Genomic DNA, 14,880 nt, shown 5'->3' on the forward strand with positions numbered 1-14,880 from the left:
TGAATATTGTCAGATTTTGCTGCTTGAATGCAATTTGTTTTTTATTTATTTTTACATCCTGGATTGAACATCAAGCACCTTCAGGCCAAGTTAGTTGAATAGTAGCAACATTTGTACAGTGCACTAACAATCTGGCTTATGGTCTGAAACCTTAAGCATAGTACCCGGATTAAACTGGACAGGATAGCAGGCTTACATGTAATTCCTGGTGTTGATGTTCTCTGTGATAAAAGCTAATGTGAGATGTACAATGAGAAGAAATAGCAACAACTAGTTCAGTATTTGAAGGGACTGACTTGCATTTGCAAGAAGCATTTGACCTGGTAAATAGGGCTCTGAACTTCCATTTGTATCATTTAATATTTCACCCACTGACTGGACAAATTTTCTGCGGTATTGAGAAAGTTCTCCCCTTGTCTTTGATTTACATTACCCCACATACTAAAACAAATTGGCTGTTACCCAACAGCAGACAAATGTTTAATGGTTTAAACTCAGCAATTGCCTGCCAACTGGTGAAATGTGGAGGCCAAGTTGACCAAATCTGACTTTATTAGGCACTTCCAATCCCTTGACCTTAGCTCCACCCATGCTGAGTGGTCTTTGCCACCTCAAATTTTCCACATGAAACAAAAACCTATGACATCCTACAACTCCACTTCATTCTGCTTCGGATCTTGCTTTGCTAAGAAACTTTCAGGGTAAATTTTAACTTGTAGCTTCACATGGAGCTCTGTGTCATGAGTGCTATATTGCACATCACCCTCAATATGGCAGATGTTTAGTATGTATGTACCTAAAAGAATAAAACAGGAAAGGAAGGTTTTTGTTTGCCAGTTTCCTTTGTTTTTATTTAAGGGAACACAAAGCCAACCGGGCCATGCCATGCTGGGTATATGTGCCTCCTGGGTGCCACTCTACCAACCCCAACTGATGGCATTACAGGAGATAAATGCTTGCCAGGATTCTTCTGTACCAGTGGCAGTGTCACCGGGCAGCCTTGTCCAAAAGGAACCTTCAGGTATTTTTGATCAGATGGTCATTATTTAAGTGTAAAAAGTGTAGTTTTATAATCAGCACAAAATCAGAATGCCCAATAACGTTCCTCATGTATTCGATTCAAATCTCACACTGAGGGCCGATTCCCCAACTGAGTGCTCCAGGGAAAAAAATTTCCCCCCGTCGAGGGGGAAGTGCAGGAGTGGGTGCGCCTCCGATCGGCGCCCCCAATTGGGGGCATGCCGCCATTTTAAGTGGGTGGGCCAATTAAGGCCTGCCCACCGTGACGTCCGCCAGGAAGAGCTATGCACTCCCTGTGCGGGCTGGTGGGAATTCCCTCAGCCGGGAGTGCACTCTTACGCGCATGCGCACAAAAGAGCGCGCAAATCTCCCTGAGGCTAAGTGCTGCCTCAGGGAAATCAGCTCCGATTTAAAACATGTTTTAAAAATTTCCCTGCCGTGCTCCCTCATGTGACACTGTCACAAGAGTTGGGACATGTCCACAAGTTTAATTGAAACCTTTCTTAAAAATTTAAATACCCTCGTGAAACCTCATCCCGCCCGTGGATGAGGTTTCGTGCTTTTTCCGAAGCCCACCAGGGCTCCTGACCTGGACGGGCAAGTCCATTAATGATCTTAATTAGTTTTTCAATGGCCTCAATAGGCCGTTGATAGGTCGGCGGACACGCAGCTGACTCGGCTGCGCCCCCGCCGACCTGAAAATTAAAATGAGGCAGGGTGACGTTGGGAGTTCCGCCCAATGTCACCCCACCACATCATTTCACGCATCATGAGCCAGCCCCACCCCCACTTGCCGACCGGAAGATCCTGCCCCAGAATCACAATAGCTAGAATCTTTTCATGCCCCTTCAGTTTAGCCCCAACTTTAGAAGGATAAACATGGGTGTATAACTTTTAAGAGGCTGTCAGAAATACGTCTAGCTATTGGTCAATCGGGGCTTTTCTTCTGTCAGTTAAAAGAAAAATCATCAAGCATTGATGCAAATAGTAAAATTGGTAAACCATTCTACCCAGCTAGGCGTCTTCCACTTGGTGATGTTCTAGCTGTTGTTTGTAGGCAGTTGGTTTTGTATCAATGTTTTTAAAATTTCAGCATTTTAACATTTTACTCATAATATTCATCCAAAGCTCATCATAATTGATGTCCTCGACGTTGGTTTTGTGAACTGTCCAGAGGCAAAGTCTGATTTTTCATTCCCACAGTCCCCCCAAAAAAAGAGGATTGATGTTTTGAGGTGAATATTAATGCCTCAAAATGGGGTGAGTTTCAGTCAGATGTAAAAGTTTTTAAAATCTGAAACCTGCCTCCAACCTGCTCACTCCCCAGTTTAGAGAAGGTGGGCTAAGGCTGAGCAGATCAACCCACTATCTGGAAGCAATTTAAATATTTTGATGTGACAGGCAGACTCTGATATAACCTGCTTTGCACCTGTGTTAAGTGCCTTTACAGCACTGCTTGTGGACCAGGAGCAGCAAAAGTGTTTCCCCCCTCTCAACCCCTTCCCTCCGCCATTCAAAGACACACCCCTCCCTTTCAGAATTGGGTATTGAACCTACCAGCTTTTGCGACCTGCTCTGGAGTCCTCCCCGCCCAACTTGAAGCCAAGTTTATCAATTAGGCTGATTTTTGGGAGGGGAGCCTGTCAAGACCAAAAAGCACAAGCTGTGGAGTTAAAATTCCACAACATGCAGGGAAACCAAAACTTCCTGGTTTCCATCAGAAATCTCACCCGCATAACCCACCCCTATTAAAATCCAAGCCTTTGACCTGTACCTCTAAAATTCATATTCCCTCATATTTATTTCCTTTGCAAATGTTTGGAATAATACCATTACGCTGGAGTTCCTGTCAACCTTTTAGAATATGCCATTTGATTTGTGACTTTGACAGTGAGAAGCAAGGACTGTCTGAAGCTCGCCACTGTCAGACTTGTACTCCTGGGCACTTCTGTGCGGAGATGGGACTTACCGCTGTCTCAGGACCATGTTGGGCAGGTAATAAATTGAATGTATTAAGTATCACCATGAGCCTTCATGATACCTGTTGGAATTCTCAGGACTGCCTATACATGACTGGTAAACTAGCTAAAAATAAAATCTTTCCGCCTACCATTTCTAATCGTTCTATTAGATTTCAACCAAACAAATAGCTCAGGAGTAATGTGAGTTTTGGTTGGATTAATACCATAAAGAACCTCGGCATTTTGCATTCCTGTCACCTGCCAGAAGTGGTTATTCTATGTTTCCACTGACTCCTGTTCATTTTGGACGTGACTGAGCCAGATTGCAAAAAAAAACTATTTCTCCCTCTTAAAGCCAAGTGCAAACCTAAGCAAGAAAGGAAAATGTTCCCCAGCAGCCAATGCACTCACCCCATAAGCAGCAGTGCTCTCATAAAATGCCTCCATCTCTCTCACTCATGTATTTTTTTAAAAGTTAACCCATACCACATTTCAATGGAGAACCCAAATGCTGAGCCTATTATCTATATAATTACATTTTTCGTTATCACTTTCAAATCATTACTTCCTCCTCTTTAGGATTTTACTGTCTTGAGGGATCTAAGACTCCCACTCCCATTGCATCTGCCTTTGGTGACATTTGTACCTCTGGCCACTTCTGCCCCAGTGGTACAGCCCTCCCTGTCCCATGTCCATCTGGAACATTCCAATCCACATCAGGGGGAACAAGTGAGGAAGACTGCACACCATGTCCTTCAGGTTAGTGTGGATTGAGCAGTATTTATTTATGACTAGTGTTTTAGTGCTTCTGGTAACTTTGGAACTGATATTTTAAGACCAGATTGTTTATTTTTAAATTCATTTGAACTTATTCTCCACTGGGTCAAGTTGAATCATATCAATGTTTCTATAAGAACAGTGATTCCTGTTTCTCAATGTACCAAATAGCCTGAGATCCTGTATCAGGGATGTCATGTGATGAGCCTATCTGACTGTTTCTGTAGGTTCCTACTGTAAGGAACCAGGCAAGGACAGTGTCGAAGATTTTTGTGAGGCAGGATTTTACTGTTTGAAGGGAGCAAAGACTGCAACTCCTCTTGATGGCCTTACAGGTACCACACTTAATTATCATCCATTTTATTGACTTAAGTTGTATAAACAATGAGTAAACGTTGGTGTCTCTTGAGCTAGTCTCACAAATAGTGAAATGGCTACCAATATAATAAATACCAATATAATAGTTCTTGATCAGCGTTATGCTATACTAATTTTATCACTAGAATAAATGTCAAAGCATCAAATATGGAGGTAAGGTGGGTAAATAGAATTGAGATACCAAACAGCCATGACCTCATTTAGTGGCAGAGCAAGTTCCTGTTCCTAGTTTCCTATCCCTAACCTACCTTGCCTATACTTCCACTCAACCTTTGCCACCTCCAGATTCACTTGCTCCAAAAAAATTTCTCCTGTTCTGAAATCTCAACCGCTCATCTTTTCCTGAATTGACCCCCATCCTCACTGACCTCAGTTAGCATCCAAGAGGCCACCACCTTAATCCTGTCCAGAACTCAGTGCTCTTCAGCCAATCTCCTAATGTGCTTGTCAACTTCCAGTGGCATTGAGTTCCCACGATACATTGAATTCAAAATTCTTAGCCATATTCGCCAATCTCTCCAGGTACCGACCTTTTATTTCTTCACTGGTGGGAGAACATTCGGCCATCTCATTCCTGTTCTCTAGAATTCCTTCCCTAACCCCCTCTCTCCTGGTATTTCTCTCCTGCTTTTAAAAGCCAATCTTTTTGACCATCATTTTGGTCATTTCCCCAAACTCTTCCTACACTGATCAAAGTCCGTTTTTCCTCTGTGAAGCACTTTTGGAAATTTGACATTTCAGAAAACTATATAAATGTTACTACAGCTTCTTTCAGTACATTCTGTCAAGGTGAATACTGACCTGAAAACCTTCCTCTCAACTTCTTTTTTCAATTGAAAAGTACATATAATCGTTTCACATGGAATCAGAATGTATTAAAATGATTGTAGCGGAAGCTGATCTTTTCATTTTCACCTGTAGTATTCTTAACATATTCTTTCAGACGGCTTTCAAACTCTGTGAATTAGACCGAGGGGCTGTGATTTGACATGTTTTTCTTCATATTGGAAATGCTGTAGCAACATTTAATTTTTAAAATGTGAAAAGGATGTGATATGATAGATATGAATCAACTATTTCCTCTGGTGGGGAACCAAGAATATGGGGACACAATCTTAAAGTTAGAGTTGGACCATTCAGGAGTTAAATCAGAAAGCGCATTTTCACACAATGGACAGTAAAAATCTGCAACTCTCTTTCCAAAACGCCTTGGGTGCTGGGGCCATTGGAACTTTCAAGACTGAGATTGATTGATTTTCGTTAGGTCAGGGTATCGGGCAAGAAAATGGAGTTGAGATAGAGACCCGCCATAATCGAATTGAATGGCGGAACAGGCACAAGGAGTAAAAAATTATCTGCTCCTTTTCCAATTAGTTACAGCCCATATAACAAGAACAGCTCAATGATTTGCACTCTTCCTCCTGTTTTTCTAATTGCCTTTGCTCCAATTTGTCCTAAGGAATGAATATGGAATGAAAACCTGAAATATAAAATGCAGATGTTCAGAAAGCCTGCAGAAATGTAGCTCAATGAGTTATATGCAAGTCAGAATGGGTACAGAATGCACAGTAAGGTAGAATAAAAAGGGCAATCTTTCAGTCATGCTAAAAAGACAGCGCAATAATTAATGCTACATAATTTTTTCACCATTGAGCAGTTGTTCTTCGTTTTTGTGAATTCAGGTGACATTTGTCCTGTTGGTCATTATTGTCCATTGGGTTCTGCTGCCCCCATATCATGTGAGAATGGGATGTTTGTGAACTATACAGGGGCTGAAGAATGTAATGTCTGCCCTGTAGGGCACCTGTGCACAAGTAGGTAAGATATAAAAAAATGGTTACCGGGATTATTTTACCTCATCCAAAGATTGTTTACAGGTACTCTTTTCAAATCATGATGCTGCAAGTTTCATCTGGGGAGTCACAAAGTGAAATCTGGGGAGGAATTTTACGGCAGCAGGATTTTACCTTCCCGCCAAAGTCAATGGAGTCTAGAATGGCTCGCTGCATTTTACGGTTCTGTCCCCGCTGTGATGGGACTGTAAAATTCCTGCCCAGAACTTAAACGAAGGAAGAAAAATAACTATAAATGAAGAGTAAAAGATTCCAGAAAATAAAAGGACCATTAAGAAGATATGAAAATCCGAAAGAAGCATGTGTGAGAAATAAGAAATGGGAACATAACTTGCTGTGTTATGCAAAAATAAATAGACATCAGAATACATTATCACATTTACCAGGAGTTCAAACACACAGCAACTGAGAGACAAAAATTAACCAGCAGATGTTTTTGACAGAAATGTAGGTGCATTTATTCTTCAAAATTTACATAAAGATCTGTTAATAGTTGAGTAAAAAGCATCACACAAAAAAAAAGCTAAAATTTACAAATGCCTGTGAAATTTTTTTCAAAAGTACTGAGTGTTGTTAACTGGTTCCCAAACCTGGATGGAGTGCCCCCATGTGAATTTAAATAGAATGTGAAATCCAAAAGATGGTTTTAATAGCTTTTTTAGACATACCTGGCAGATTTCTGGTTGTGGATCGGGTGACATCGGGGTCAACTATTGATCCCGAACCCACACTGTGTCAGGAACAGTAACCTGGCATTGATTTTGGCTGGATTGCCCAATTAGTGGTCAGAGGGCATGCTCGCCATCCAATTGCAAACGACAGGTGGGCTCCAATACTGGACGGCCAATAGGAGGGTACCCCCAGCAGCCAAGGTGGAAGGGAGAGAGAGAGAGACGGCGCCTCACAACGCAGGCACTCTCTGAAGTGAAGGTAGAAATACTTAAATTTAGAAAAAGGCACAGCACTCCCCTGCCCCCGTCAGGAGGCCACCTTGTTTAGCTGCCTGTTTCATGGCTGCTATGTGGGGCCCGCCCGCCAACAAGAAAATTCCAATAGGCACAGGAGAGGAGCCTTAATTGACCCCTTAATTATCTCATTTGGCCAGCAGCTGTTCTGCACCTGAGCCAAACTTTCCAAACTTATGCACCCACCTGCCTCAGTTCCCACCCCATCACCCTCCGAAAATCCTGCCCATCATCTTACTTTACAGTCTATCATTGCCTTTCTTTAAATTTTCAGTGCCTTATAAGGAAGTATAAAAGCTATCATTTTGGCTAGCTAGTATTTTGAAGCTAAAAATTCTGTAGGTCAATTAAGTTCTAATGCTTACTGAAGATTGAAGTTTGTGGGAGTAAAACTGGTCTTCAGCAATGGTGTGAAGCAGACAATGGCGCATCAGCAGCAGTTTTATACAGTGCCCAATTTTCATTTGCATGGAGTGTAAAATGAGCGACTGATTCACACTCTCATCACTAAAGACCAATTTCAGCATCTATTTCTTTAAGGTTAACAGTTGCTATGACGTGAAGATGATGTGTGCCAGGCAGGCCAAATCCACAAGGGAAATTTGGTTGCGCTATCACAACAGTTTTGCCATTTGTATTTATTGCAAGATGTGTGCACTGAATTCAGAAGTAATAAGTCCACCAAGACCTTTGGAGATTTTAAAAATTAAACTAAAATATTTATTAACAAAACATAAAAGATTTCAAGCACCTACGTAAGACTACAAATTACTACAAAAATAACACCTAAAATTCAGGATTAATCTGACCCCCAGTTACACTTCCTTTAAGGCAATGGTCCAAAATAGATCTTATATTTAATACAAACGCAGTAAGGTAACACAATACTCTGGACAGTGGAATTCCAAATGGCTTTTCCCCAACTTAGTTTCGTTGGACTTATGTACAAATGCTGGATGCTTCATTAAGGTTATTTCACACACTCCTGTTTGGGTCTTACATGGCCTCTGACACATAGCCTTTCATTCTCCTTTATATATGTTTTTCTCTTTTTAATATGTAAATTCTATTGTCCCATAAGTCTTAAACTTTCATGTTGCCAATATTGTATTGTCAGTATCCTTTGGGAAAAATAAACACATTCTTTAGCCTTGCTTATCGGGCTAGTTGTAAACAGACAAAGATCCCTTTGAAATCCAAATATTCCTTCATTTATCTAAAAATGCAAATTCCCTTCATACCCTAAATGCTTAACCAGCATTCATGTTTACCCATTAGCATGTCAAGCACCTAGCTTCTTTTGATGATTTCAAACTTGCAGTGCACTTGACTCCAAATGTAATTAAATCACACTCAGACCCAACTGTACTTACCCCCATAAAATTACTTTACAATAAACCAGAAAAATATTATGAAAATTATTATGCTTTCATCACACAGTCAACATTTCCAATCACCTTTATTCACATCTCCTTTTCTACAGAGTGCGAGCTGAGCCATGCCCTCAAGGTTCATACTGTCCAGAAGGTACTGGTACCTTCCCAAAGCCTTGTCCTGTTGGGACATTTGGAGCATTCTGGGGACTAGGGAAAAGGTCTGACTGCACTCCATGCTTTGGTGAGAGAAATACAAAGTGGTTCTTGACTGTACTGATTTCCCTTCCATTTTCTTAATATTTTGGAGACCAAATAATAATCAATTGTAATCTTTCTCACTTGTATTTAGTACAGCTTTTAGACTTTCACAAACTCAAAAATGCACGATATATTTATAAAGGAGGATTTTTGTGTGCATTTATTCACTTTATTTCTGTAATTGTTTGTTCTATTTCAGAACTGTTTGTTAGATTGTTGAATTTTCAGAGACCAAGTTAAAAAGCATTTCATGAAGTTTCAAACTATGTCAGCATGAAGATCTTGTAGACATGTGGGCCAACACTGCGGATTATTCTTCTTAACTTACAGATTTTAATCATTTCTTGAACGGGAAAGAGTTAAATTTACACGGTGAATACCATAGATTATATGGGACAGAATTTTCAGGCTAGCGGGGGGTGGGGGGGGTGCGGGCGGGCGGGGACCTGATCGCCGCCCGCGATCGGGTCCGCGCCGCCATTTTACGCGGGCGGACCAATTAAGACCCGCCCAGCGTGAATCTTGGTTCCTGAGGACAGCGGGAGTGGGCGGGCGGCGGTGGGACTGCAATGAACGCCCGGCCCAATGGCGACCCGGCGGCCTGTTTTAAAAAGCTGCTGCAGCCCTTCAAAGGCTGTGAATCACGGCCAGTGGAAGGGCTCCCCAGAGCGCTGCTGGTGAGCAGGCCGGGCAGGAGGGTAAGGCAGGGGGTGGGGGGGAGTGGGCACTATGCCTCTCGTTTTTCTGACAATTGCCTTGCTGCCCTCCTCAAGGAGGTGGCAGTACAGCGGGAGGTCCTCGTACCCCAGGGGCAGGAGGAGGAGGCCCCTCCCCCACATGACCAAACATGCCTGGGAGGAGGTGTTGGAGATGATGAGCTCCCACAATGTGGTGTGATGCACATGGATCCTGTGTCGCAAGCATTTCAATGATCTGTTGCGCTCAGGAAGAGTGATTACCATGTTGGCATTGGTCACTTAACCCAGTAGGTAGGCTTGCCCCCTTGTTGCCCTCCAGCCCCCTCCAAGACTGTGTAGTGACTGCATTGAATCATTGCCGGCCTGTGTCCTTCACTGGGTGAACCAGCAGATATTGCCCAAGCCTAGGTCACCCTGAGAGGGTGGTGATGAGATGGGTTCCGCCCCCGCAGCATGTGGTACATTGAGACCCACATTACTGTTTTGGGGGCAACCTGGAGGAGCTGCACCCAGGCGCAGGGCTGGAACTCCAGGACATGCCAAAGTCAGGGTGATGACATGCTGGGAGGGGAGCTTCAAGGTGGAGTGGCACTATCGATCTGCTGCCCTCTGCGCTCCACGTGCTTGTACCTCCTTGCTATGGAAGGTTAGACCGTGTGGTGCCTAATGTGATGTAGACGGCATTTGGCCAAGGGGGTGGGGGTGTGGGAACAGGCCTAGCATCTTTGTGTGAGTGTTCGGCAGCAGCGGGGTGAGGAGGCACTGGAGCCCTGCAATGTCCCACTCTGGTTGGGGTGGGCCGGCTGCGAAGAGAGTCCAGGTACAATTAGCACTAATCAATGCTCTTCTCTCCTTTTCAGAAGAAGAATGCACATAATGCCGCCAAGCGGGTGAGGACTGGCGGTGGGCCGTAACAGTTAGCGATTCTCAGCTTGTTCGAGCAGGAGGCCCTAGATTTGGAGAGGCACCATGCGCCCAGGTCGTTGGTGAGGCTAGGGTGCCACAGGCAGGTCTGTGCGCCCAGCAGTGAGGCCAGCATTGTTCTCCCAACAGCCATAGCAGTGCTGAATGTTCAGTGATTGAAATTTGCAACATGGCTTGACCGTTGCACATGGATGGATGAACGCATAATGATCCGGGGGTCAGGGATGCACATTGACATTGTCTCCATATTAACTGATCCAATGTCCTTGTTCTTCCTTTCAGCATCAGCAGAGCAGGGCCAGGAGGAGAAGCAGCAGAAGGCCCCTCTCACACCTGAGGGCTGAAGTCTCGGTCTCACCAGCGTCACACCATCTCTGCCAGGCAGGCGCCAGCGCAGATACTAGCACCTCGGGAATTAAAACATCGGCCAGTGTCCCGGGGCACAGCAGTGAGGGCATTTCACAGTCACTGGAGAAGCTGGCAGAGACAGAAAGTGCCATGGTGCCAGCAGTCGGAGGACTGCAGGGGACCAGGCTCAGTCGGTGCCTGATGATGTGCCTCTGGAGTCGTCCACAATGCAGCAGCTGCAGGAAATATGGCCGGGTGTGCGGGAGCATCTGGGGGAGATACATGAGGCTATGCTTGGCTTGGTGCCCATGGTGGAGGAGTCTACGCGGACTATCGCCGATGCAATGAGCCACATATCCGAGCGCCATGCATCCTCCATGGAGAGAGTGGTGACTCTCGTGGAGAGGCTCCTCCAGGAGACCCATCAGGGCTTCCTGGGGATGCGCTCTGACCAGCAAGCCCTCACATTGGCATTGACCTCAGCTGGTCAGTGCCAGTGTCGGAGATGGTCTGGGCACCAAGTTTCCCAGCTCGGTGTCCATCCATCCACAGTGAGCAGGGAGGTCCGAAGCGACATTACGTCGGCGCAGGAGCTGCCTGTCATCTCTGCAGGCTCCTCCGGATGAGGGCAGCATCCTCCGCCCCTCTGCCAGTGACCATTGCATCCATTGAGGCTGCGACGACTGGGGAGATGCCAGTTGTGGAACTGGCCACTCCCTGCCAGGCGGGGCCATCACAGGCTCCATGGGCCAGAGGATGACCGTCAAGGTCATCAAGGCCAACAGGACAGCAGAGTCAGCAGGCTGGCTCAGCTGCCTCTTCCAGCGAGGGGGCAGTACCAAGATGTAGCACCTGAAAATGTAAACATAAGGCACCTTAGGCACACCACGGGTTTATCACTGGTGCTTTTGTGTTGGCCCGCAATGGGGTCTTTGAGTTGGTGTGATTTTGAACATCTTTGTCATTTTGTTTTATTAAGTTCCTTTGGTTGCAATATTAAATTCAAACATGTCACCATGGTTGAGGGTGCCCCTTTCCTTCTGCAGGTAGATGGTTTCCAATAATGTAATGAGTGTCTTATAGGACATTCAGTTTTATTAACAAGGATCTTAGTTAATGTTCCTAACCAGGCAGATTTTGCACTTAGGTATCGAGTATGGAGCCTACAGCCCAGGCTTGTCCTGGAGGTCCATATGTGGTGTGCTAGCTGAAGGTTTGTTGGATTAAAGCCTCCCGGGTGTCCCTGCCTCCCTGGAGTATGCCCGGTTCAGCGTCTACCCCCTCAGCATTTCCCTGTACATGCTTATCCTCGGACTCACTGCTGGAGTCATCGTGTGCAGCCACAGCCACTGTGTCGACGTCTTCACCATCCACTGCGTCCCCTTTCCAGCGCAAGATTGTGGAGAGCACAGCATGCTACAATTATCAGCGACACGTGGTCTGGGGGGTACTGGATTGTGTCCCCTGAGTGGTCCAGGCATCAGAAGCACATCTTGAGAAGACCGATGGTTCTCTGCACCACAGCCCTTGTGGTGCCGTGGCTCCTATTGTAGCGCTGCTCAGCTTCTGATCTTGGATGGTGGAGAGGCGTCATGAGCCACCTTCTGAGGTGCCCTTGTCACCCAGCAGCCATCCATCCAGCCGTGCTGGAGCATTGAAGAGCCCTGGAACCTGCGAGTGCCTGAGGATGTAGGCGTCATGGGAGCTGCTTGTTACCTTGCACAAGCTTGCAGAATCTGCATCCTGTGATCACACACTATCTGCACGTTCATGGAGTGGAAGCCCTTCATGTTGATGAAGGCACCAGGCTCACCTGCTGGTACCTTGATGGCCTCATGTGTACAGTCTATTACACCCTGGAGGCGGGGGAAGCCAGGAATGGCCGCAAAGCCTCTGGCTCACTGTGTCTGGCTTGCCTGGTCCCAGTGGTAGTGGACGAAGGTCAATGCCCGTCTGAACAGAGCATCTGTGACCTGCTTGACACAAGTGTGGACAGCTGATTGGGAGACACCGCAAAGATCACCCAGGGGCACCTGGAAGGAGCCAGAGGCATAGAGGTTGAGGGCAACTGTGAACTTCAGAGCCACTGGCATGGGGTGTCCAGCCACACAGTTAGCGGAGATCTCAGGCCCAATCATCTAACAGGTATAGTTGATTGTTTCCCTTGACAGACAGAGCTTCCTTCGGCACTGCAACTCAGACATATTGAGGTAGCTGCTTCGTCACCTGTATACCCTTGCAGCAGGATAGTGGCGTCTTCTGTGGCCCCTTCCACCTTGGACTACCTTTTAGCCCTGCACCCCTTGTGCCTGCGTCTGACCTCCCAAAGGTGGCTCCGCTGGAGGCTGAATTTGCAGTCCAGGCCTCCTCTCCCTTCTAGCCCTCCCTTCCTCCTCAGAGGAGATGCATCCAGTGGAGAGTTCAATTCCTATTCCAAGGCTAAGGGAAGGCTTCCTGAAACATGCAAGCCTAAAAAAGATCCCTCACTGCAGAGTGCTGACCTGAAGGTTGTGAGTCCAGACCAAGCAGCTGGTCTGCGTTTGGAAGTATTGCAGATCACACAGGCAAGTATCAGTAACTTTGAAACATCAATATTTGACAGAGCACACTCGCGACCCCACTGAGCCCTCTTATCCCGCCCGTGGATGAATTTTATACAAATGTGTCCTACCCGAATACCTATTGCGCCTAGTGGGCGACCTGAAGATTGCACGGGCGCCGAAAAATCGCCGTCAATTGGCGCCTCAAGGGCCTTAAGTGACAGGTCACTTAATGGCGGGCGCGCATCGGAGATCAACGCGTGTCCGCCCAACAAAATATCGCAATGGCGCACGGTGACATCAGGATGCTCACCCGACATCACCGCACATCATTTTACGCACGTACGTGTGGGGCCCGCCCCCGCACGCCAACAGGAAAATTCTGCCCCTAGTTTCCAGGAGGGTGGCCTGAAGAAAAGTGGTATTACCACACCCTGAATCTAGAGTATTTTGGTCCAGTGCCACATTACATCACAGGTGCAGCTTTTCAACTCCAGGTCCATACACAGCGAGTTCCCAATCTCAGAACACTGATTTTTATAGAGGAAAAGAGCAAAGTTGTTTGTTTCTGCTAGCTTCAATATAAGAGCAACATCAGTGGAAGCCTGGAAACAATTAATTGTCAACCTTTTTTACTGTCAGATTGTGAATAGTGTCTAAATACCTAAACTTCGAGGAAATGGCACATCTAAGATAGGAAATTAAAATTACTTTGTGCCATTCCCAATGTAGTTTGTTATTACGCAACAATAAAAACTCTCTTCGTTCATCCTCAGGTGGCTTCTACTGCAGTCGGCCAGGCCTCACAGAGGTTGAAGGTCCCTGTGATCCTGGTTTTTATTGTGAATCTGGAGTGAACTCACCTCGGCCTTCAATGCACCTGGGTCACACAGGGAATGGTGGTGAATGTAGTTTAGGTGCCTACTGCCCTAGAAACTCAACTGTGCCTATACCATGTCCACCTGGAACCTACAACTCAGAAATAGGTAGAGACCGTTCTTGTGTGAAATGTGAAGCTAGGACTCTGTCTTTAAATTGCATTAATCTTGAAACACGACAATATGAATCACATCACACTAATATTCTACTTTAATAACTTGGTTGCTTGTACATTATGAATAGGTAAAATAATTTGAATTATTCCTGCTTTTTCATCATTTTTAATAATTCAGGTCAGTCACTTTCTCTTACGCCTTGGAGAAATCCATGTTGTAGCATTTTGCACTTTCAATGAGTCTTCACTCCCAAGTTGAGCCTGCAACCAGAGCGTTGGACCATCGTATTCCTTCTTAAGTCTGAAATCAATGGTTCACACCAAGTTGTGTGGCCATTCAATAATGGAGTGCATACTGAAGGCATCTGATTATGAATTTAATCTGGCTTCAGTGGAGGGACTGTGCAGTGAAATCACGATGAGTCAAACTCAGATGACGCAAAATTCCCGCCAAGCTGAAGTCACCATTCCCACCAGCAGAATAGCAAATCCCATAGGATGATGCCTGTGATAAACCGAAATTCCCAACTGGATAACTCCAGATTAACCAAACTTGTTTAAGCTTGTCATATCACCTTGCCGCCGACAAATCGGAGCAGAGTTAGACCACACAAGAGCACAAAATCACGGAGCACTGGGCAAGCCATCGTTTGGCATTAAGATCTCCCTGTGAACGAACCTGAAAAACCTGCGAGTGTGACGAAACCTACGAGGAAGTTAAACACGTTGTGATTGGAGATTGGGTTCAAACAGGCTACGACTGCACAAGACGAGGAAGAGCCGGGTGA

At 45.6% G+C, this 14,880-nt stretch overlaps 2 long non-coding RNA genes across 2 annotated transcripts; both read left to right on the forward strand.

Moving 5' to 3' along the window:
- Positions 1-938: 938 nt before the first annotated feature.
- LOC144669376 (uncharacterized) lies at positions 939-4,082 on the forward strand. Its single transcript, XR_013573665.1, has 4 exons — positions 939-1,021; positions 2,912-3,015; positions 3,561-3,740; positions 3,986-4,082. It is a non-coding gene; the product is annotated as an uncharacterized LOC144669376 (long non-coding RNA).
- A 1,759-nt stretch (positions 4,083-5,841) lies between these two features.
- On the forward strand, positions 5,842-14,160 carry LOC144669365 (uncharacterized). Its single transcript, XR_013573663.1, has 3 exons — positions 5,842-5,954; positions 8,438-8,571; positions 13,875-14,160. It is a non-coding gene; the product is annotated as an uncharacterized LOC144669365 (long non-coding RNA).
- Positions 14,161-14,880: the final 720 nt, after the last annotated feature.

The sequence above is a fragment of the Cetorhinus maximus genome, chromosome 2 (genome assembly GCF_964194155.1).
Source record: "Cetorhinus maximus chromosome 2, sCetMax3.hap1.1, whole genome shotgun sequence".
Taxonomy (NCBI): Eukaryota; Metazoa; Chordata; class Chondrichthyes; order Lamniformes; family Cetorhinidae; genus Cetorhinus; species Cetorhinus maximus.